Source organism: Bombina bombina, chromosome 1 (assembly GCF_027579735.1).
Source record: "Bombina bombina isolate aBomBom1 chromosome 1, aBomBom1.pri, whole genome shotgun sequence".
NCBI lineage: Eukaryota > Metazoa > Chordata > Amphibia > Anura > Bombinatoridae > Bombina > Bombina bombina.
Window position 1 is genome coordinate 1030598185 of NC_069499.1, and position 22352 is coordinate 1030620536.

At 42.8% G+C, this 22352-nt stretch overlaps 1 protein-coding gene across 1 annotated transcript in view; it reads left to right on the top strand.

Moving 5' to 3' along the window:
* The first annotated feature begins 8643 nt into the window (after positions 1-8643).
* Positions 8644-22352, top strand: part of LOC128640863 (protein-glutamine gamma-glutamyltransferase E-like) — a 241011-nt gene continuing 227302 nt past the window's right edge. The window contains exon 1 of the mRNA XM_053693311.1: positions 8644-8784. The gene's annotated coding sequence lies outside the window, so the exon portion shown is untranslated. The remainder of the gene's footprint in view (positions 8785-22352) is intronic.

Here is a 22352-nt window from a genome sequence, read left to right on the forward strand (position 1 = left end):
GGGTGTTAGTGTTAGGGTTAGACTTAGCTTTAGGGGTTAATACATTTATTAGAATAGCGGTGAGCTCCGGTCGGCAGATTAGGGGTTAATAATTGAAGGTAGGTGTCGGCGATGTTAGGGAGGGCAGATTAGGGGTTAATACTATTTATGATAGGGTTAGTGAGGCGGATTAGGGGTTAATAACTTTATTATAGTAGCGCTCAGATCCGCTCGGCAGATTAGGGGTTAATAAGTGTAGGTAGGTGTCGGCGACGTTGTGGGGGGCAGATTAGGGGTTAATAAATATAACATAGGGGTCGGCGATGTTAGGGGCAGCAGATTAGGGGTACATAGGGATAACGTAGGTGGCGGCGATTTGCGGTCGGAAGATTAGGGGTTAATTATTTTAAGTAGCTTGCGGCGACGTTGTGGGGGGCAAGTTAGGGGTTAATAAATATAATATAGGGGTCGGCGGGGTTAGGGGCAGCAGATTAGGGGTACATAAGTATAACGTAGGTGGCGGTCGGCAGATTAGGGGTTAAAAATTTTAATCGAGTGGCGGCGATGTGGGGGGACCTCGGTTTAGGGGTACATAGGTAGTTTATGGGTGTTAGTGTACTTTAGGGTACAGTAGTTAAGAGCTTTATAAACCGGCGTTAGCCAGAAAGCTCTTAACTCCTGCTTTTTTCAGGCGGCTGGAATCTTGTCGTTAGAGCTCTAACGCTCACTGCAGAAACGACTCTAAATACCAGCGTTAGAAAGATCCCATTGAAAAGATAGGCTACGCAAATGGCGTAGGGGGATCTGCGGTATGGAAAAGTCGCGGCTGTAAAGTGAGCGTTAGACCCTTTAATCACTGACTCCAAATACCAGCGGGCGGCCAAAACCAGCGTTAGGAGCCTCTAACGCTGGTTTTGACGGCTACCGCCGAACTCTAAATCTAGGCCTTAGTTTGTATATATATGCACAAACAGTAATTAATGCCTAAAACTTGCAACTTGTTTATCACCTGTGCTGCTCTGCTTAATTCTGACATACAACTCTATATAGTATTATGTACTGTGAACCTGCAACAAACCTTAGTTTGCATCTAAGTGTCAATCTTCTACCAGTTTACTCTGAAGCCTGAACATTCCACATTGCTATATTTTTCTCTCATTGAATCCTGCAGCTACTCCTATTAACTAACTATAAGTCACAGTGAAGCCAGAATATATTGTATACAAATGTTGCGCTCTCCATGAATTCTACAATAACTTCTAGCAACTATGAATCACAGAATATCATCTATCCACGTCCAGGATACTCTTCCCCGGGTCAGGGGTCGGTGTCTTCAAATCCCTAACACAGCCCTGAAGGTCTGTATCTTGAACACATGCACACCGGAACATGACACTGGACCTCGAAAAATACCTAGGAAGTTTGTTGTTCAAACAAGAGACCATGAGATCTATCTCTGGGAGACCTCAAAGACCCACAATCTGAATGAACACATCAAGCTGAAGAGACCAATCCCCTGGATATAGAAACTGACAACTGAAAAAGTTTACTTCCCAGTTGTTTACTCCTCTTGGAATATGAATTGCAGAGACTAGACAGAAATTGTTTTCCGCCCATGAAAAGGGGACAGAGAGTCCCCCCGATGATGACTGCTGTGACATTGTCTGTTTGAAAACGGAGATGAGGTCCTCTTTTCAACAGAGGCTAAGCTTGAAGAGCCCTGAAAATATTGCAGAGTTCTAGAATATTGGCAACCTCGCCTTCCAATGGACCTCAAACCCCTTGTGCTCTCAGAGACCCCCAAACAACTCCCAAACCTGAAATACTTTAATCTGTAGATATCACAGTCCAGGTAGGACGAGCAAAAGAAGCCCCTGAATAATGAATTGGTGATCCAGCAACCAAGTAAGAGACTGACTTGTACTGGGATACAGAAATATCTCATGAGACAGCTGAGAATGATCCCGGCACCACTGACAAATCTTGCAATCATGTGAAATCGAGCAAACATAATTGCATCTGCAGCTGCGGTCGTAGACCCAGAACTTCCATACAAAGAGCAACAGAGGGAAAAGAGAGGGACTGAAGTTCCAGACAAGCTGACACCAATTTAACCTTCTCTGCTATGTTAAACAAAGACTCATAGAGACTGAAACTATAGAAATCCCCAAAAAGTTACCTTGATATTCCAACCATGTTGTTGAAGAAACAACAAGAGTTAGTTGGTGAGAGATTGAAAAGACGGAAAAGACAGAGTTTGAACCAACATATCATCCAGATAGGAAAACTCTGCAATACCCCGAGTTCTGAACACAGACAATATGGCACCCAGAACTTTGTGAAAGGTAGAGCAACAAACTAAAAGTGCTTGTCTAGAAAAGCAAACCTCAGAAACTGGTAATGTTCCCTGAATTTGAACATGAAGGTAAGCATCCTTTAAATCTATTGTGGACATAAACTGACCTTGCTGAACAAATGGCAGAATAGCTTCCATTTTGAAAGAGGGAACCCTTACAAACTTGTTGACTGATCTGAAAGTACCTTCCTTCAATGGAACAATAAAGAGATCTGAATAAAATCCCATTCCCTTGTCCTGTGAAGGAACTGGTACAATCACTCCCATAGTTTCCACATCTGAAAACAACTGGAGAAAACTTGAGCCTTTACCAGATTCCTTGGAACATTGGACCGAAGAAACTTCCCTCTGGCTGATCTTTTTTAAAACCTATCTGATTACCCTGAAAAAATATATTCAGAACCCAGGGATCTGGAACAGACTGAAATCAAACCTTCTGAGAGAGGCATAACCTGGCCCCTACCAGAGCCTCTAGATCAGGGGCTGCACCTTCATGAAGATTTGGTAGTAGGCATAGATTTCTTAGCCTGCTTCAACTAGTTCCAGTTAGCACTAGGCCACCAGATGGTTCTAAAGGTGCCTTGCTTCTGAGCAGAGGAGTCAACCGTTTGTTCCTTAAAGGGACACTGAACCCAAATGTTTTCTTTCATGATTCAGATAGAGCATGTTATTTTAAACAACTTTCTAATTTACTCCTATTATAAATTTTTCTTAGTTCTCTTGCTATCTTTATTTTAAAAGCAGGAATGTAAATCTTAGCAGCCAGTCCATTTTAGGTTCAGCACCATGGATGGCTTATTGGAGGCTTACGTCTACCCACCAATAAGCAAGCATAACCCAGGTTCTCAACCAAAAATGGTCCGGCTCCTATGCATCACATTCCTGCTTTTTAAATAAAGATAACAGGAGAATGAAGAAAAATTGATAATAGGAGTAAATTAGAAAGTTGCTTAAAATGTCATGCTGTATTTGAATCATGAAAGAAAAAATTTGGGATCAGTGTCCCTTTAATCTTAAAAAAGAAATTAAAATTATTAGAAGCATTAGATATCCCTCTAGACTTCTGTCTTGAAGAAGAAAAACCCCTTTAACCCCAGAAGTAGTAGATTTTATATAATCTAAATCAGAATCAAATAGCTTCTTTCCCTGAACAAAAAATAACCTATATTTAAACATCATGGGCTAGATTACAAGTAGAGCGCTAATTTATCCCGCGCCCATATACAGGCAAATTCAGCCGTTTACAGGCGGATGAGCTGGCAGTAGCAATTAGTGCTCCAAAAATTAACAAGAGGTCAGACCTCTGGTTAATTTCATAAATATCCCCAATCGCCTTCAAAATAAAGTGTGAGGTCCCTTTTTCTTAAAAAAAAATCTTTTTTTTTCAGCCTGGAGTTAAAGTGGCTATAGATCTGGCCATCCTCTTCTCCCTTGACAATAAAAGTGTCCGGGAACTTACTGGGATCAAGGCATACCACTCCTTGGCCGCCGAGAAGGGAAAAAGTAAGCCGTTTGGCTCATCGGTGGGAACATCACCACCACGCTGCTCATACTTACTCCTGACTTTAGCAAAAAACAAGGACAAGGATGGAGCCCTATATCTATACAGCCTGCTGCATTGACTCCCCTATTCTGGCTGAGCTGAAAGCTATACTCCTACCCCAGCTAGACCGCTTGCTGCTTTCCTGCCTGGACTTGTGCGCGGTAGTTAGAGCGCAGAACCAACCTTACCGGCAAAAGATGCCCTCTTGCAATTTCGTCTCTCAGATGACACAAGCTGTTTCCATACCGCATCCGGTGCCTGATGCTCACGGCGCGGCCTCAGAGCCATCACAGGGGAGAGGGATGACAGTGGCAGCGAAACCCAAAACAAGCACCTACAACATGAACATGTGGCCAAATGCAGCACTGGAGGTGGGACCACAGTCATCGTCTTTGCTGCACCTGATGTTGCACCTGGAGTGTGGACCGAGCCGATATAGTGACTCCATTCATAGAGCCCCTGAGGTTCCAGCATGGTGTACTGGCAAACCTGACATGGACCGGCCATTTACTAGGCATATGGCACACCAACACAGAGTACAACATGGCGGTAATCACTCCGCGCATAAGAGCTGCTCTACCTTGAAATATGGCTGCTTGACTCTAACCCGTGTTGGAATCGGATAGCCTAATAACTCAACCCTGTTCATTTGTTGCAGAGCTGTAGCATTTCTGTATTTCTGGTTGACTACAGTGAGGGAATTAAATTCGGAACTGTTTCCAACAAACTGATCACACCCTTCACAATTATCTGTTTGTTATTGTGTTCTCTGATGGTTCTTAGAGATTGCTTATGTTTTTGTCCCACTTTACAGATCTCTATTGTCAGACTGGAGCTTACATAGGCTGTCAAATGCTCTCATTCAACACCGGCCCGCTGCACAGCTTTTCACTCATGAACGTCATGTACTGGCAGATCTGTCTCTGGCGGACCTATAGCCATCACTGCATATTTTATGTTTGTATAAGGCTTTCCAGTACCTAGCTGTGTAACGCTTTATTTGATGCATTCCTGATGATATAACTATAAGTGGCGTTTCCTATACTGCATATTAATGTCCATGATTTTGCTGTTTTTCTTATTTTGCACATACGTAGAAATTATGTATTCCAGCAGTAATCGAGCTCTAACAATTTGCCCACTGCTCACTCCTGAGAATATTTTGTATCAGCTGTAATTTTGAAATTCGAATCTTTGTAGGAACCTATTTAACCCCCCTCCATGCGTAGGATACTGTTTTATGGACACATGCATATATTAAGTAACTTTTACCTCACATAATGCTCTTCTGGTTGGGCTGTTATACATATAAGTGCTGCAAATTGTTTTTTCTCTCTTTGCTCACCGGTCATGACAGGTTAAACACTCCCATACGTACAGAGAACTGACTTAAACCTGCACTTAGGTCTCCTCAGAGTAGCATACCTATTTTTTTACATAGCAATGTGCCTATTGAGATTGCCGCCCACACACTTCAAGCACTAGTGGGGACTTGTTTGTTTTTGTTTTGTTAGTGTAGTTTAGAAGTCTTAGTTATTACAAAAGAAAAATAAGACAACTAAGGTATTAGGCAAGGATCAAATTTTGATAAATATGGTCTCAGACAATGCATACGTTCTTATACAGGTATCAAATGTACTCCCATACTTCCGTACTCTAACTTATCAAATGTGTATCTCAATATCCCATATTCTAACATGTTTTGCATCATGTGTTTTCTACATAGCAATGTGTCTATTGAGATTGCCGCCTACACACTCCAAGCACTAGTGGGGACCTGTTTGTTTTTTGTTTTGTTTGAATAGTTTAGAAGTTTTAGTTAGTTATTTAAAAAAAAAAGAAAACTGAGAGAGTTAAGGCATGGGACAAGGATCAAATTTTGGTAAATATGGTCTCAGGCAATGCGCACGTTTTTATACATGTATCCAATATACCATATTTCTGTACTCTATCTTATCAAATGTGTGTCTCAATATCCCACACCCTTACATGTTCTGCATTAGGTGTTTTCTTGATATTGATAATTATCATGCGGCTAAGGTTGACCCTAAATAACAGCAATATATATGTATGTAAATGTCTAAATATTATGTGCCAAAGCTCTCTTCAATAAAAAGAATTAAAAAAAAAAAAAAAATGTCTTTTTTTTTTTTAACTGCCCAAAGCAGTTTGAAGGGTATAAAATGTGCAGAGTGGTGTGTTAGAAAATAAAGTTGTTGTTTTTTTTTTAACTGCACAAAGCAGTTTGAAGGGTTTAAAATAAGCGGTGTGGTGTGTTAAAAAAAAAACCTATCGGGTTGATTGACACCCCCTGCTAGTGGCCAATTGGCCACGAATCTGCAGGGGGCGGCATTGCACCAGCAGTTCACAAGAACTGCTGGTTCAATGATAAATGCCGACAGTGTATGCTGTCGGCATTTATCAATGTGCAGCGGACATGATTTGCAATATCGGATCATTTGGATAATTTGGCCCCTGTGTATTCACTGTAAATATATATGTACTGTATATGCTTATATACATCTATATTTATGTATTAATAGCTCTTATCTACAATCCATTGAGGATTGCACCCAGGTGCTTCATTATTAGTTGAAGCTGGAGTGTTGGAACACGTGATAATTGGATAATATGTATTAATATGTGTATATACAAGGTCACATTCGCACTGGTATTACTGAGTGGAGTGTAAATATTGCGCTCTCATATTGTGCTCCACTCGTCATTTAGCCCCATTTCAGCAGATTAGGATTTAAGCCAAAGGCATGCTTTTGATATTAATCTTATAATATCAAACACAGCATCACAAAAAAATGAGTAAACCCAAAAGATCTTTACTAATAGATTTATCAGAACACTGTTTTGAAAGACCAGATGACCTGTAATTGAAGCAGCAGCCACATCAGTAATAGAAATAGCTGCCCTAAGAAAATACCCTGCTTGTAAAAAGTCCCTTCTAAGAAAAGACTCTAATTTTATATCCAAAGGGTCTTAAAAGAAGTATTATATTCCAAACTCCATCAACATTAGGAAGAGTTTCCCACAATTCAGCACAAGCAGCAGGTAAAGGATATAACTTTTAAATCTTGCAGGGGGCTAAATGAATTACCTGGCTTCCCTAGAAATCAAGTAAAAGACAACATCAAAGATGGGAAAAACCTCAGGGATTTTAAAAACTGAGTTTAAACAATTACAAGGCTTATCCTCAAAAACCTTAGGATCCTTAACCCCTAAAGTAATTAAAACCTCTTTCAAAAGAGAACAAATAAATTCAATTTTTAAAAAAGAGGCATCAGAGGAAGACACCTTATAACCAGAGGAAACCGAAACTTCTGAAGACATAACATTATCCCTGACTTCAGGGGACATAGTATTAATAGAAGGTAAAATTTGAACTAACCATTTTATGCTTACTTGAAGGCGGGAGAGCAGCCTTGATAAGATTTCTCATACTAGGCAGTATACCAGTAGCATTCCCCTGTAATAAGTAGACAGAGTAAGCATTAATACCTGTAGAAGCAGAATTAGGTTGGTCTGATTGCATCAACATTTTAACACACAAGTCACATAAATGAGCTGGAGTAGATACCTCAGCTTCTTTATAATAAACACACCTAATTATGGTAGAAAGATGTACAGGGGACTTGGCTTCTAGGGTACAGTAGATTCAGGGACAGATTCAGGCAACTCCATTATAGCATTTGCAAAGCAAATGTTAGGGTACCAGGAACCAGTCAGAGAGTGAAATGTTAAATTAATCACACCTTTATAAAAAAATAACAAAAAAAATTATAACAAGCCCAAAAGCCAAATGACAAGCCAAGAGTCAAAGCCAGAGCAGATAGTCAGGCAAGCTGGGTAAGGAACCAAAGCAAGTAGTCAAACGAGCCGGGGCCTGGAACATGAAGATCAGCAAAGTCAGGAACTAGCCAGGGATCAGGAACCAGAAGGGACGTCAAACAAGCCAGGTTATACACAGAGTCAGGAAGACAGGAACTCACAGAGAGATAAGAGACAATGCAAAGGCAATGGCAAACAGGATTGAGTCAGTTAAATAGGGAGTGATGCCATCATCATTCTGGGACTGCAACCTGTCTCTCTCTGATGATGTCAGTGGCATCACTACAGGGGAGCTAGGGGGGCATTGGCCCCCCCACAAAAATGGCTTGCCCCCCACCTGCCCCTCCCCCACAACTACAAGCCCCGGCACTTTTATAATTCTGGAGGACCAGGAGGGACTGGGATGCGTGAGAGTCAGGAGTATATGTGTGAGAGACAGAGTATTTATTTTTAAATTGTGTTTATTTTGTGTATATGATACTTTCTGTTCGATTTTTATTTTGAGTCATTTGATTTGCTGAGACACGTGACTCACTGAGAGATATGATGATGATGAAGAGGCTAAGCGGCAGCCAAAATGTAAAGGCAGCGTGCCTCCTAGTGAAGTCCCTGGCCAACCGGCTTCAATTTAAATTATTCATATTTAGAAGGTATTCAAGTCCCGCACACCACAGCACAGCACGTGCCTCATGCCAGCTCAACACGCGGCAGCACCTCCACGGACGGGCCGCGGGTGGCACTGACTCACTCCAATATTACCCCATGTAATGGCATCGGCATGCATTATGCTGTGCTGGCGTTATTTGCTCCTCCAGATCAGCTCCAGTGGTCACGTTCCTTCACAGCAGAAGGAACATGACCGGAGACTCTGGAGAGGAAGAGGGAGGAGCAAGCCAGCAGCAAGTGATGTGTGTGACTGTGTAGATTCTGCAGGAGCATGGGGGAAGGAGCTGGGCTGGCACTGTGCTGTCTCTGACTGACCATCTTCAACTAAAGTGTCTGTCTGGCAGTGGCACAGAAAGACCGGCCCGTGATAGAGAAGAGAAAATCATCATCTGATTCTGGGGTAAGAGAAAATACATGATAATGATTCACTGTTTCAGATAGAGTGACTGCAGGGGCGGACCTATTGGAGGTGAGTTGTTATATTCCCGGATTCCCTCTCCACCAGTTCTTAATTAGGTCACCGTATGCTTGCTATGTTATTAACACCTGCCTGTCTCTCATGCTCCCCTGTCCGCAGCTTTTCAGCACTGTGTTAAAACCATGTGTACTGCAAGTAGCTAACGCCACTCACTACTTTAAACTAGTAGCTGATCCTGGCTTGCCCTGTGCAGTGCACTATACAGTGACTCACTGACTGCATCTCATATTCAACACCCGGTCACAGAGTAAGGCAGTTCTCAGGCGGGAGACTTGAATCAATCAGAGAAGCAGCTGAGCTTGTGCAGTCCGGGCATGTTCAGTACATTCAGAGAAGTAAGCTAGTGAAAAGATGCCGATCGCTGCTATTGACAAATGATAAACAGCCCCTGACAGTAATGATGGCCTCTCACAGGTCTTTTGAAAATGAGCCCTAACATTCCTGAGTGAAGCCATAAAACAAGTAATGGCCAGGACAGGGCAAAGGGAGTGTGTTTATTTATCTCCCTGTGTTAACTAGTTTGCTGCCAGAAGAAATTAGCTACTGACTCATATCAAAAGATTAGATGGCGATGACTGAGGTATTAATTTCATTATTTCCTAAAATGGTTTGTTTAACATCTTGTGGCAGACATGGTTAATGAACACGATTGGTATCAATTATCACATCAATACTGGTTACCATAATCTAAAACAAATGCCATTGGTAACTATTTTACTATGAAAGCAGGCATTGCTTAGTCTGCTTGCTTCCAATAGGGCTGGAACATATTTTTAAACACTAGCTCTACTTAAAGATTAAATATGTTAAACTAAGCAGGCTGGGCAGAGGCACCTTAACCAATATATATACTGTATATGCACCAGTGTCCTCTATTCTTTAGGACCACTGGTAGGAACCCAGTTTGTTTGATACTGATGCTAGAAATGCAATGAAAGCTGGTGTACTACATCCCACACAAGTACATTTTTAAGTATACTTAATGGCCAAATCACCTGAGCCAGCTATATAACTTCTGTTTTGTGTTTAAGTATATGTGCATGTGTGTGAGAGAGTGCATGTGTGCATAAGCATGTGTGTTAAAGAGTGCATTTGTGTGCATAAGACTATGTATGAATGCATGTGTGAGCGCAAACCTGTGTGAGAGTGTACACGTGCATAAGCATGTGTGTGTGAGTGTGCGTGTGAGAATTTGTGTGTGTTTGCACATGTGTGTGTGACCATGTAAAAAGGTAAGTATATTAAACATGTTTGTTGCATGTTGGAAGCACTGGGTGAGTTTTCACACCAGGGTTAAATTTGGGAGGAACCTAGGTGCCCCATTGAATCAAAATGTCACCAGCCACCACTGCATAGAACTGAAGTGATTAAAGGATAGGAAGTGAGGGAGCCATAATATTTTTTTTTATTTTTTTTGTGTATGTGTATGTAACTGTGTGTGTGTGTGTATGTATAATGTGTGTTTGTGTGTGTAGCTGTGTATGTGTGTAACTGTGTATGTATGTATGTATGTATGTGTATGTAAGTATATATGTGTAAGTTGTGTAACTGTGTATGTATGTATGTATGTGTGTGTATTTATGTATGTGTGTGTATGTATGATGTGTGTGTGTGTTTGTGTGTGTGCAACTGTGTGTATGTATGTATAATGTGTGTGCTTGTGTATGTATATGTATGTGTGTATGTATATATAATGTATGTGTTTGTGTGTGTGTGTGTGTGTGTGTGTATGTGTTTGTGCGTATATGCATGCGTGTGTGTGTATGTTATTTTCAGTGGTATGATTTTGTGGTGAAAATTATTAGTGCCCCCCAGCTTTGACTGTGGTATCTTATGTGCCCCCCCCCCCTATCTATTGTTCCTAGAGTCGCCACTGGATGAAGTTCTCCAGTTTGGCCATAAGAGTAAGCCTGGAAGTAGTGAGCAGCGTTACACACTCTGCTACAGGCAAGGAGAAAAGACAGGTAAATCTAAAATGGCAGCCAAGATAAAAAGCAGCAAAATACTAGTGAAATCAGGGTGAAACCCTGACAGCAAAGCAATACAACACAATGGGGGATATTTATCAAGCCGTCAACAGCAAATACGCGGGAATTCCGCAGCATAATTGTTGCGAGCTTGATCCGACCTAGTTATCAAAGCCTACAGACCAGGCAGAAGTTGAAATCTGTGACGTAACATATGATTTGCCAGTCTCAATCCGACGCAGATCGATGCTTACGTCATTACAGATGTTCCGAATATACATTCTGCTCTATTTGACACTTTTTCAAAGTTATCAAATAGTTAACAGGTACGCTCGCAGCTATTCTGGCCCAGCGTACTTGGTTTTCAATCCGCCACCCTGGAGGCCGCGGATACCATAGGAATCAATGGAAGTCTGAAAGCAGCGAAAGCTTATGTTCGATGCTGCCAGATATCCCATTGATGTCTATTGTTGAAAATAAGTAACGTTCACACCTAACACCCTAACATAAGCCCCGAGTCTAAACACCCCTAATCTTCCGTTCCCGACATCGCCGCCACCTCAATAAAAAGAAGTCTTCATCTGGGCGGCAAGAAGTCTTCATCCTGATGGCATCTTCTATCTTCATCCATCCGGCGCAGAGCGGGTCCATCCTGAAGACATCCTCTTCAAAACGGTCGCCGCCGTAAACTGGAACTTGAATCAAAGATGGTGTCCCTTGCATTCCTATTGGCTGAAAGGTTCCAATCAGCCAATAGGATTAGACCTGCTAAAATCATTTTGGCTGTTCCAATCAGCCAATAGGATTTGAACAGCTCTCATCCTATTGGCTGTTCCAATCAGTCAATAGGATTAGAGCTCAATCCTATTGACTGATTGGAACAGCCAATAGGATGAGAGCTGCTCAAATCCTATTGGCTGATTGGAACATCCAATAGGATTTTAGCAGCTCTATTCCTATTGGCTGATTGGAACCTTTCAGCCAATAGGAATGCAAGGGACGCCATCTTGGATGATGTCACTTGCATTCAAGTTCCAGTTTACGGCGTTGACCGTATTGAAGAGGAGCTCCGTGCCGGATGTCTTCAGGATGGACCTGCTCCGCGCCGGATGGATGAAGATAGAAGATGCCGGCTGGATGAAGATGGAAGAGGCTGTCTGGATGAAGACTTCTTGCCGCCTGGATGAAGACTTCTTGCCGGCTGGATGGATCCTTCAAGTGGGACTTCAATAACTGTAAGTGGATCGTCTGGAGTTGGTGTTAGGTTTATTTAAGGGTTTTTTGGGTGGGTTTTATTTTTAGAGTAGGGTCTGGGCAGGTAAAAGAGCTAAATGCCATTTTAAGGGCAATACCCATACAAATGCCCTTTTCAGGGCAATGGGGAGCTTAGGTTATTTTAGATAGGGTTTTTATTTTAAGGGGGTTGGTTGGTTGGTTGGTGGTGGGTTTCACTGTTGGGGTGTATTTTTTTACAGATAAAAGAGCTGATTTCTTCGGGGCAATGCCCCACAAAAAGCCCTTTTAAGGGCCATTGGTAGTTTATTGTAGGCTAGGGTTTTTTTATTTTGGGGGGGCTTTTTTATTTTGATAGGGCTATTAGATTAGGTGTAATTCTTTTTGATTTGTTTTTGTAATTTAGTAATTTTTAATAAGGGTTAAATAGTATATTTAAATAATTTGAGTAGGGTTAGGTTTTTTTAATATGTAATTTAGTTATTTTAATTGGTAGTTTAATTTAATTGTAGTATAATAGTTAGGGTAGGTTTATTAATAGTTTAAAATTAGTTTATTTTCATTCTACAGGTAAGTTAAAATGTATTTGAAGATAGGGATGTTGTAATTTTAATCTAAAGTTAGCGGGTTGTTAGGTTTAGGGGTTAATAGCTTAATTTAGTTTATGGCAATGTGGGGGGTTGGCGGTATAGGGGTTAATAGGTTTAGTTAGTGGTAGTGATGTGGGAGGCCAGAGGTTTAGGGGTTAATACATTTATTTAGTGATGGCGGGGTCCGGGAGTAGTGGGATAGGGGTTAATACTTTTATTTAGGTTGCGGCAGAGTCAAGGAGCAGCGGGATAGGGGTTAATAACTTTATTTAGGTTGTGGCGGGGTCCAGGAGCGGCAGGATAGGGGTTAATAACTTTATTTAGTGGTGGCGGGGTCCGGGAGTGGCGGGATAGGGGTTAAACATTTTAGTATAGTGGCGGTGTTTAGTGACAGGGTATAAACCAAGTTGGTAAAAAGCTGAATTGTCAGGGTGCCAGAAATCAGACTGAGACGAGAAGTGCAAAAATAATCACACCTTTATTAATAGCAAAAAATAATAAAAAAGTCCACAAGTCAAATAACAAGCCAGGAGTCAAAACCAGAGCTGGTAGTCAGACGAGCCGAGTCAGGAGCCAAAGCGAATAGTCAGACGAGCCGGAATCAGGAACAAGGAAAACAGCAGAGTCAGGAACAAGCCAGGGATCAGGAACCAGGAAGGACATCAGGCAGCCAGGTAATACACAGGAACTCTCACAAACAGGTCTGAGACAACGCAAAGGCAAAGCATACTGAACAGAGGCCCTTTAAATAATAAGTGATGACATCACAAATCTGAGACTGCATCCTGTCTCACACGGATGATGCACACCAGTCTGGCCATAAAAGGAAGTGCAGGAAATGAGCAGCATCCCCCACAATGCACCATAGTCAGGAAGAGAGGTGAGTAAAATGGCTGCCAGCAGCACATGGCAAACACAACAGGGAAAAACCCTGACAGTACCCTCCCCTCAACGACCCCTCCCCACGCGGGAGGACAAAAGGCTTATTGGGGAAATGGGCATGGAAGGCAAGGAGTAGGGCAGGAGCATGAACATCAGAGGAGGGAACCCAAGAACGCTCCTCCGGACCGTAGCCCCTCCAGTGAACTAAATACTGTACACGGCCCCTGGACATACGAGAGTCAATAACGCTGCTGACCTCATACTGCTCATGGTTGTCAACAAAGATAGGATGGGGACGAGGCAACACAGTGGTAAACCGATTACAAACCAATGGTTTCAAGAGGGAGACATGAAAAACATTGGAGATGCGCATAGCAGGAGGAAGGTCAAGAGCGTAGGCCACAGGATTAACCCGTCGGAGTATTTGAAAAGGACCAACATAACGGGGAGCCAATTTATTGGAAGGCACATAAAGGTACAAGTTGCAGGAGGACAGCCAAACTCTCTCACCAACCTGGTAGGAAGGTGCGGGCAGATGCCTACGATCAGCCTGGAACATTTGGTGCTGCATAGAACGATGAAGGCAATCCTGAATCTGTACCCACGTGGAACGGAGTTGCCGGAGATGCTTATCCAAAGCCGGAATACCCTGAATGAATTGGGCAACAAGGATGGTTGAAACCGATAATTCGCCATGAACGGGGATAACTTGGAGGAAGCATTATTAGCACTATTACGAGCAAACTCTGCCCAAGGTAACAGTTCAGACCAATTATTGTGGTGATCTGAGACATAGCAATGGAGGAACTGTTCCAGAGCTTGATTAGACCGTTTCGCAGCCCCATTGGATTGAGGGTGATATGCCGAGGAGAAGGAAAGCTGGATCCCCATTTGAGCACAAAAGGAACGCCAAAATCTGGAGACAAACTGGCTACCCCGGTCCGATACTATCTCCTTGGGTAACCCATGTAAATGGAAGACCTCCCGGGCAAAAATTGAAGAGATCTCCTGAGCGGTAGGCAGCTTCATCAAGGGAATGCAATGTGACATTTTAGAAAAATGGTCAACCACTATAAGGATAATAGTATTGCCATTGGAAACAGGGAGCTTGACAATGAAGTCCATGGAAAGATGTGTCCAAGGACGCTCACCATTAGCAATAGGTTGAAGAAGACCAACAGGAAGACATCAAGGAGTCTTATTCTGTGCACAAACTGAGCAGGAGGCAACATACGCAACAACATCAGAACGAAGTCCTGGCCACCAGAATTGTCGAGTGACAGACCAAATCATTTGGTTCTTGCCTGGGTGACCTGCGGCTTTAGGAAAGTGGTAAGTGTGCAAAAGTTTAGTTTGAAGATTCTCAGGAACAAAACACTTACCACTAGGTTTCTCAGGAGGTGCATTGGTTTGTGCAGCCAGGATCTCCTCCCAAAAGGGAGAAGTCAAATTAGTACGTATGGTAGCCAAAATATGGTCAGGAGGTATAACAGGAGTAGGTACAGACTCCTTCTTGGACAGAGGCGAAAATTGTCAAGAGAGGGCATCAGCCCTAACATTCTTACTACCAGGCATGTAGGAGACCACATAATTAAACCAAGACAAAAATAGCGCCCATTTGGCCTGTCGGGGCGACAAACATTTTGCTTCAGATAGATAAGTTAAATTCTTGTGGTCAGTAAGAATGAGCACTGGCACGCTAGTACCCTTGAGAAGATGCCTCCATTCCTTCAGTGCCAAAATTATGACCAGTAATTCCCTGTCGCCAATTTCATGATTGCACTCTGCTGGAAACAATTTCTTAGAGAAGAAATCACACGGATGCAAGGAACCGTCAGGTGTAGGACGTTGAGACAAGAGGGCACCTACTCCAGTCTCAGACGCATCAACCTCAAGAACGAAAGGCAGGACAGGGTTAGAATGAGCCAGAACTGGAGCGGCAGCAAAGGCAGTCTTAAGACTATCAAAGGCCTTAATGGCAGTAGGTGACCAATGGAGTGGATCATTCTCTTTACGGGTCATGTCTGTGATAGGTTTGACCAAGGAAGAAAAGTTTTTAATAAACTTTCTATAGTAATTGGCGAACCCCAAAAAACGTTGAATAGACCGAAGACCAACTGGGCGAGGCCACTGCAGAACTGCAGATAACTTGTCAGGATCCATGGAGAACCCTACAACGGAGATAACATAGCCTAGAAAGGTTACTTGAGTCTGATGGAACTCACATTTCTCGAGTTTACAAAACAGGCCGTTCTCACGTAGTCTCTGAAGAACCCGTGTAACATCAGAAAGATGAGCCTCAAGTGTGGGTGAGTGTATGAGGATGTCGTCTAAGTACACCACAACACACTGTTGCAACATATCTCGTAGGACATCATTAATAAATTCCTGAAAAACAGCAGGAGCATTACATAGGCCAAAGGGCATTACAAGATACTCATAATGCCCGCTCCTGTTGTTAAATACTGTTTTCCATTCATGGCCCTCCTTAATCCTAACGAGATTGTACGCTCCTCTAAAATCAAGTTTTGTAAAGACCATAGCTCCCTTGAGGTGGTCAAAGAGTTCCGTAATGAGCGGAATAGGGTAAGCATTCTTAATGGTAAGACGATTAAGACCCCTATAATCGATACATAGTCTTAACTCGCCACCCTTTTTCTTCACAAAGAAGAAGCCAGACCCTGCAGGAGAGCAGGATTTGTGGATGATTCCCCGCGACAGAGCATGAGCAACATACTCCATCATAGCACAATTCTCTGCAACAGACAGATTGTACACCTGGCCCCGAAGAGGAATGGCTCTGTGTTGCAGGTCTATGGCACAATCGTAAGACCAGTGAGGAGGCAACGTACCGGCACGCACCTTGTCAAACACGTATAGAAACTCTTGGTACACCTCTGGCAATTGAGATACCGAAGAAGTGCACAAGACTTCAACTGTTTTCCGAAGACAAGAGGAAATACATTGCGGGGACCACATCAAAATTTTGGACCTGCACCAGTCGAGACTGGGATTGTGCATTTGGAGCCAGGGATAACCCAGAACAACCGGAAAATGCGGAGAGTTTATCACCTGGAACTGGAGGGTTTCAAAATGGAGAGCCCCAACAGCCATGGACAACGGAGCAGTTTCGTGAGTAACAAGTGCGGGCTGAAGGGGCTTGCCATCAATGGCCTCAATAGCAAGCGGAACGGACTGAGGGAAAACAGGAATGGAGTGCTTTGATACAAAAGCACTGTCAATGAAATAGCCCACAGCACCGGAGTCAACAAGAGCCTGAGTGACTATAGAGTAGTACACCCAGGAAAGGACAACTATGACCAAAGGTTTCTCCTTAAGCGGTTCTGGGGATGAGGATAAACCACCCAAGGTCTGCCCCTGACAGGACCTTAGGTGTGAGCGTTTCCCGGCCGTGTAAGACAAGGCTTTAAAAGGTGGCTCTGTAACCCACAATAGAAGCAGAGCCCCTCCCTCCACCTAAAGGCCCTCTCCGCCGTGGAGAGACGCATGAATCCCAACTGCATCGGCTTAGCAGTACCTGGTGATTCGGGACCAGGAGACATGGGAGGAGAGGGAGGCATGGGTGGGAACCAACACATAGGAGACAACGGAACAGGAGGCTTCCGCAAGCGCTCCTTGAAAGAGGGCCTCTCTCTGAGTCTGATGTCAATTAGGATCAAAAAAGACACCAATGCCTTGAGATGTTCTGGTAAATCTCTGGCAGCAACTTCGTCTTTAATGGCATCAGAGAGCCCATGAAAGAAGGCAGCAACAAGGGCTTCATTGTTCCAACCTACCTCTGCGGCAAGCATACGGAACTCAATAGCATACTGAGCAACAGATATTGGACCTTGCTGAATGGACATGAGTTGTTTAGCAGCAGAGGAGGAGCGAGCCAGAACATCAAATACCCTTCAAAAGGAGGCCACAAATTCAGGGTAATTTGAAATCACAGGTTTATTAGTCTCTCACAAGGGATTAGCCTAGGCAAAAGCTGTGTCAGAGAGTAACAAAATGAGAAATCCCACCTTAGCTCTGTCAGAGGGAAACGCCTGAGGTAACATCTCAAAGTAAATGCCCAACTGGTTCAAAAACCTCTGCACTGAATAGGATCACCTCAATATTGCTGAGGTAGAGGTGCAGAACTGGACATGCTCCTGGTAAGCATAGGTGCAGCAGCAGAAACAGGAGCAGCCATAACTTGCGGGACACTTCCAAATGTGCAGTGCGAGTCAGCAGGGTTTGCAGGGCTAGTGCAAATTGATCCAAGCGGTGATCCTGTACATACATCCTGGAAATTATGGCTGGTAAAGGTGGATAATTAGCAGCATCAGGATTCATGTCCTTTGCGTAATGTCAGGGTGCCAGGAATCAGACTGAGACGAGAAGTGCAAAAATAATCACAACTTTATTAATAGTAAAAAATAATAAAAAATTCCACAAGTCAAATAACAAGCCAGGAGTCAAAACCAGAGCTGGTAGTCAGACGAGCCGAGTCAGGAGCCAAAGCGAATAGTCAGACGAGCCATAATCAGGAACAAGGAAAACAACAGAGTCAGGAACAAGCCAGGGATCAGGAACCAGGAAGGACGTCAGGCAGCCAGGTAATACACAGGAACTCTCACAAACAGGCAAAGCATACTGAACAGAGGCCCTTTAAATAATAAGTGATGACATCTCAATTCTGAGACTGCATCCTGTCTCACACGGATGATGCACACCAGTCTGGCCATAAAAGGAAGTGCAGGAAATGAGCAGCATCCCCCACAATGCCCTATAGTCAGGAAGAGAGGAGACTAAAATGGCTGCCAGCAGCACATGGCAAACACAACAGGGAAAAAACCCTGACACGAATAGACGCAAGATCGATGACTGCTAGTTAACAACAGTTCGATGCTCATCGCCCCGTACTTAGTGCGCATCTTTTTGCCGGCTTTATTATAAATATGGAGAGCATATTCAGATCCACAGCCGCGATGTTAGGCGATATTATGCGAGCGTATTGGTGCTGGCGAATGTAGCATAGTTGAGGCTTTGATAAATATCCCCCAATAACTCCAACAAAAAAGCTCTAAAGGAATGGAAATAAGTAGCTTTTTATAGAAATACTCACAGGAATAAAGTGTGCGAAGCCAAGCTGCAAAATAAAGCAGAAGATATTAAACTTCACATCCGAGATAACGCTCAGCAGCAAGAAGAAACTCACATGAAAATATCTGTCAGTTTTAAGGGATATACGCGCCAACATGCACATAACTGAGAACATACAGGTGCTAACCTGATGTGTGTAATCCAGCCAAAGCACAAAAACAAGCTACAATAGAACTAAATGGACACACGCTAATCCGACAGGTGTGAAACCAACTTGCACAAACTAAACGTGTGTAAACCTTAAGACCGACGCACTAAAAACATACTTAGGCCTAGATTTGGAGTTCGGCGGTAGCCGTCAAAACCAGCGTTAACTCCTGATCGGAACAGCCAATAGAATGCGAGCTCAATCTGATTGGCTGATTGGATCAGCCAATCGGATTGAACTTGATTCTGATTGGCTGATTCCATCAGCCAATCAGAAAATTCCTACCTTAATTCCGATTGGCTGATAGAATCCTATAAGCCAATCGGAATTCGAGGGACGCCATCTTGGATGACGTCCCTTAAAGGAACAGTCATTCGTCGTTCAGTCGTCGGTCCGGATGGATGTTCCGCGCTGGAGGTCTTCAGGATCCTGCCGCTTCGCTCCGGATGGAAGACCATAGAAGATGCCGCCTGGATGATGACTTCAATCGGATGGAAGATCCTCTTCTGCCCCGCTTGGATGAAGACTTTGACCGGATCATGGACCTCTTCAGCCCCCGCTTGGGCTTGGATCAGGACATCGGAGGAGCTCTTCAGGACGGATCGGTGAACCTGGTATGGTGAAGACAAGGTAGGAAGATCTTCAGGGGCTTAGTGTTAGGTTTATTTAAGGGGGGTTTGGGTTAGATTAGGGGTATGTGGGTGGTGGGTTGTAATGTTGGGGGGGGGGGTATTGTATGGTTTTTTTTACAGGCAAAAGAGCTGAAATTCTTGGGGCATGCCCCGCAAAGGGCCCTGTTCAGGGCTGGTAAGGTAAAAGAGCTTGTAACTTTTTTAATTTAGAATAGGGTAGGGAATTTTTTATTTTGGGGGGCTTTGTTGTTTTATTAGGGGGCTTAGAGTAGGTGTAATTAGTTTAAAATTGTTGTAATATTTTTATTATGTTTGTAAATATTTTTTTATTTTCTGTAACTTAGTTCTTTTTTATTTTTTGTACTTTAGCTAGTTTATTTAATTGTATTTATTTGTAGGAATTGTGTTTAATTAATTTATTGATAGTGTAGTGTTAGGTTAATTGTAGGTAATTGTAGGTAGTTTATTTAATTATTTTATTGATAGTCTAGTGTTAGGTTTAATTATATCTTAGGTTAGGATTTATTTTACAGGTAAATTTGTTATTATTTTAACTAGGTAAATATTAAATAGTTCTTAACTATTTAATAGCTATTGTACCTGGTTAAAATAATTACAAAGTTGCCTGTAAAATAAATATTAATCCTAAAATAGCTATAATATAATTATAATTTATATTGTAGCTATATTAGGGTTTATTTTACAGGTAAGTATTTAGCTTTAAATAGGAATCATTTATTTAATAAGAGTTAATTTATTTCGTTAGATAAAAATTATATTTAACTTAGGGGGGTGTTAGTGTTAGGGTTAGACTTAGCTTTAGGGGTTAATACATTTATTAGAATAGCGGTGAGCTCCGGTCGGCAGATTAGGGGTTAATAATTGAAGTTAGGTGTCGGCGATGTTAGGGAGGGCAGATTAGGGGTTAATACTATTTATGATAGGGTTAGTGAGGCGGGTTAGGGGTTCATAACTTTATTATAGTAGCGCTCAGGTCCGCTCGGCAGATTAGGGGTTAATAAGTGTAGGCAGGTGTCGGCGACGTTGAGGGGGGCAGATTAGGGGTTAATAAATATAATATAGGGGTCGGCGGTGTTAGGGGCAGCAGATTAGGGGTACATAGGGATAACGTAGGTGGCGGCGGTTTACGGAGCGGCAGATTAGGGGTTAAAAAAAATATGCAGGTGTCAGCGATAGCGGGGGCGGCAGATTAGGGGTTAATAAGTGTAAGGTTAGGGGTGTTTAGACTCGGGGTACATGTTAGAGTGTTAGGTGCAGACGTAGAAAGTGTTTCCCCATAGGAAACAATGGGGCTGCGTTAGGAGCTGAACGCTGCTTTTTTGCAGGTGTTAGGTTTTTTTTGAGCTCAAACAGCCCCATTGTTTCCTATGGGAGAATCGTGCACGAGCACGTTTTTGAGGCCGGCCGCGTCCGTAAGCAACTCTGGTATCGAGAGTTGCATTTGCGGAAAAAATGCTCTACGCTCCTTTTTTGGAGCCTAACGCAGCATTTGATTAAACTCTCGATACCAGAGTTAAATTTATGGTGCGGCCAGAAAAAAGCCCGCGGAGCGTTAACAGCCCTTTTACCGCCGAACTCCAAATCTAGGCCTAAATGTGGCAAAAAAAAACTGACAAGCAAAAACAGTAAGGGGAATAATGAAAATAATCTGTTCCAGGGAGATATATATTAACAAATATATACATAAACAATAAGTGCCGACAACATAGCTATAGAGTGTCTAAATGTTAAAAAAATTATACTTACCAATAGACACTTATCCACCAGCAAACAACCAGTAGACAGCCAAAACAGTACTGAAACATTTCAGCGGAGGTTATGGAATAGGTGTATATTGTAAATCCATAGAGGGAGGCAAAAGACAAGTCCCTGCAACCATTTATGGAAGGTCTATGATAAATTTTCCAGGAGGCAAAAACCATACCCTGCATAGTTCCCTCTGACAAGCACTGTACTCTGAGGGGAAACCAGGCCTCAATATACACTGAAAACCCCTCTCTCTGAAGAATCAAATGTACATCTTAATTTTAAAGACTGAGGTATGTGTGAGGTGGGAGGGGGTTTATAGAGCTCTTGGGGTTTTGTAATCTTTGCCTCCTCCTAGTGGTAAGGAAGGGTAATTCCCAGGAGTAATGGATAGTGGCCTTTCACACCTGTATGAAAGCCGGAGACGATGTACTGCCACTGCCAGACACTTGCTGCTGAGCTGCCGAAGACTCAGAGAAGAAGAGAAGCTGCTGACCTGCCCCAGTGCCACTGCTGCTGCCCACCCTAGAGGATGCCTGGACGTGGTTAACTGTAAGTAATATTTTTGGGTTTTTTTTGCTTCCACAGTGCAGTTCTATATTACTTACTATAGAGGTTGTGCACAGGGTGTTGGTGTTGGTTCTCCATGATGAGCGCTAAGATGGTGCTGGGTGCCGCAGGAATAAGTAGCGTGTCGCAAGGTGGGATTTACCTCTTACCTACCTGCCACACGTTTTTTAGCGTGCACTTAGCTTCTTATCTGTGAGTAGGATAACTCTTCATAGTCACTCAGCACCTATTGGTCTTCCTGCTCAATCTGGGGGTAAAGTGCCTAAGCCATGACAGGTGTGAGGGGGGGTTACTTAGTTTCATTTAAACTGTAAGTAAGGGATAATTTTTTACATAAATGACTTTGCAGTGTTTGAATATGTTTCTTTATCATACTACTAATTTATGTGTTCTGCTAGTAGCAGTCTGAAGCTGGTTATTTAGCTTTAGTTCCTCAGTAAACAGATGCATATTAACTTTGTTTTTTCTTTTAGCATTAAACAAATGTGTATTTAAAGATAAATAGAAATCAGAATTGTTACTTTATTTTATCCAGCTCTCATGTGTACTA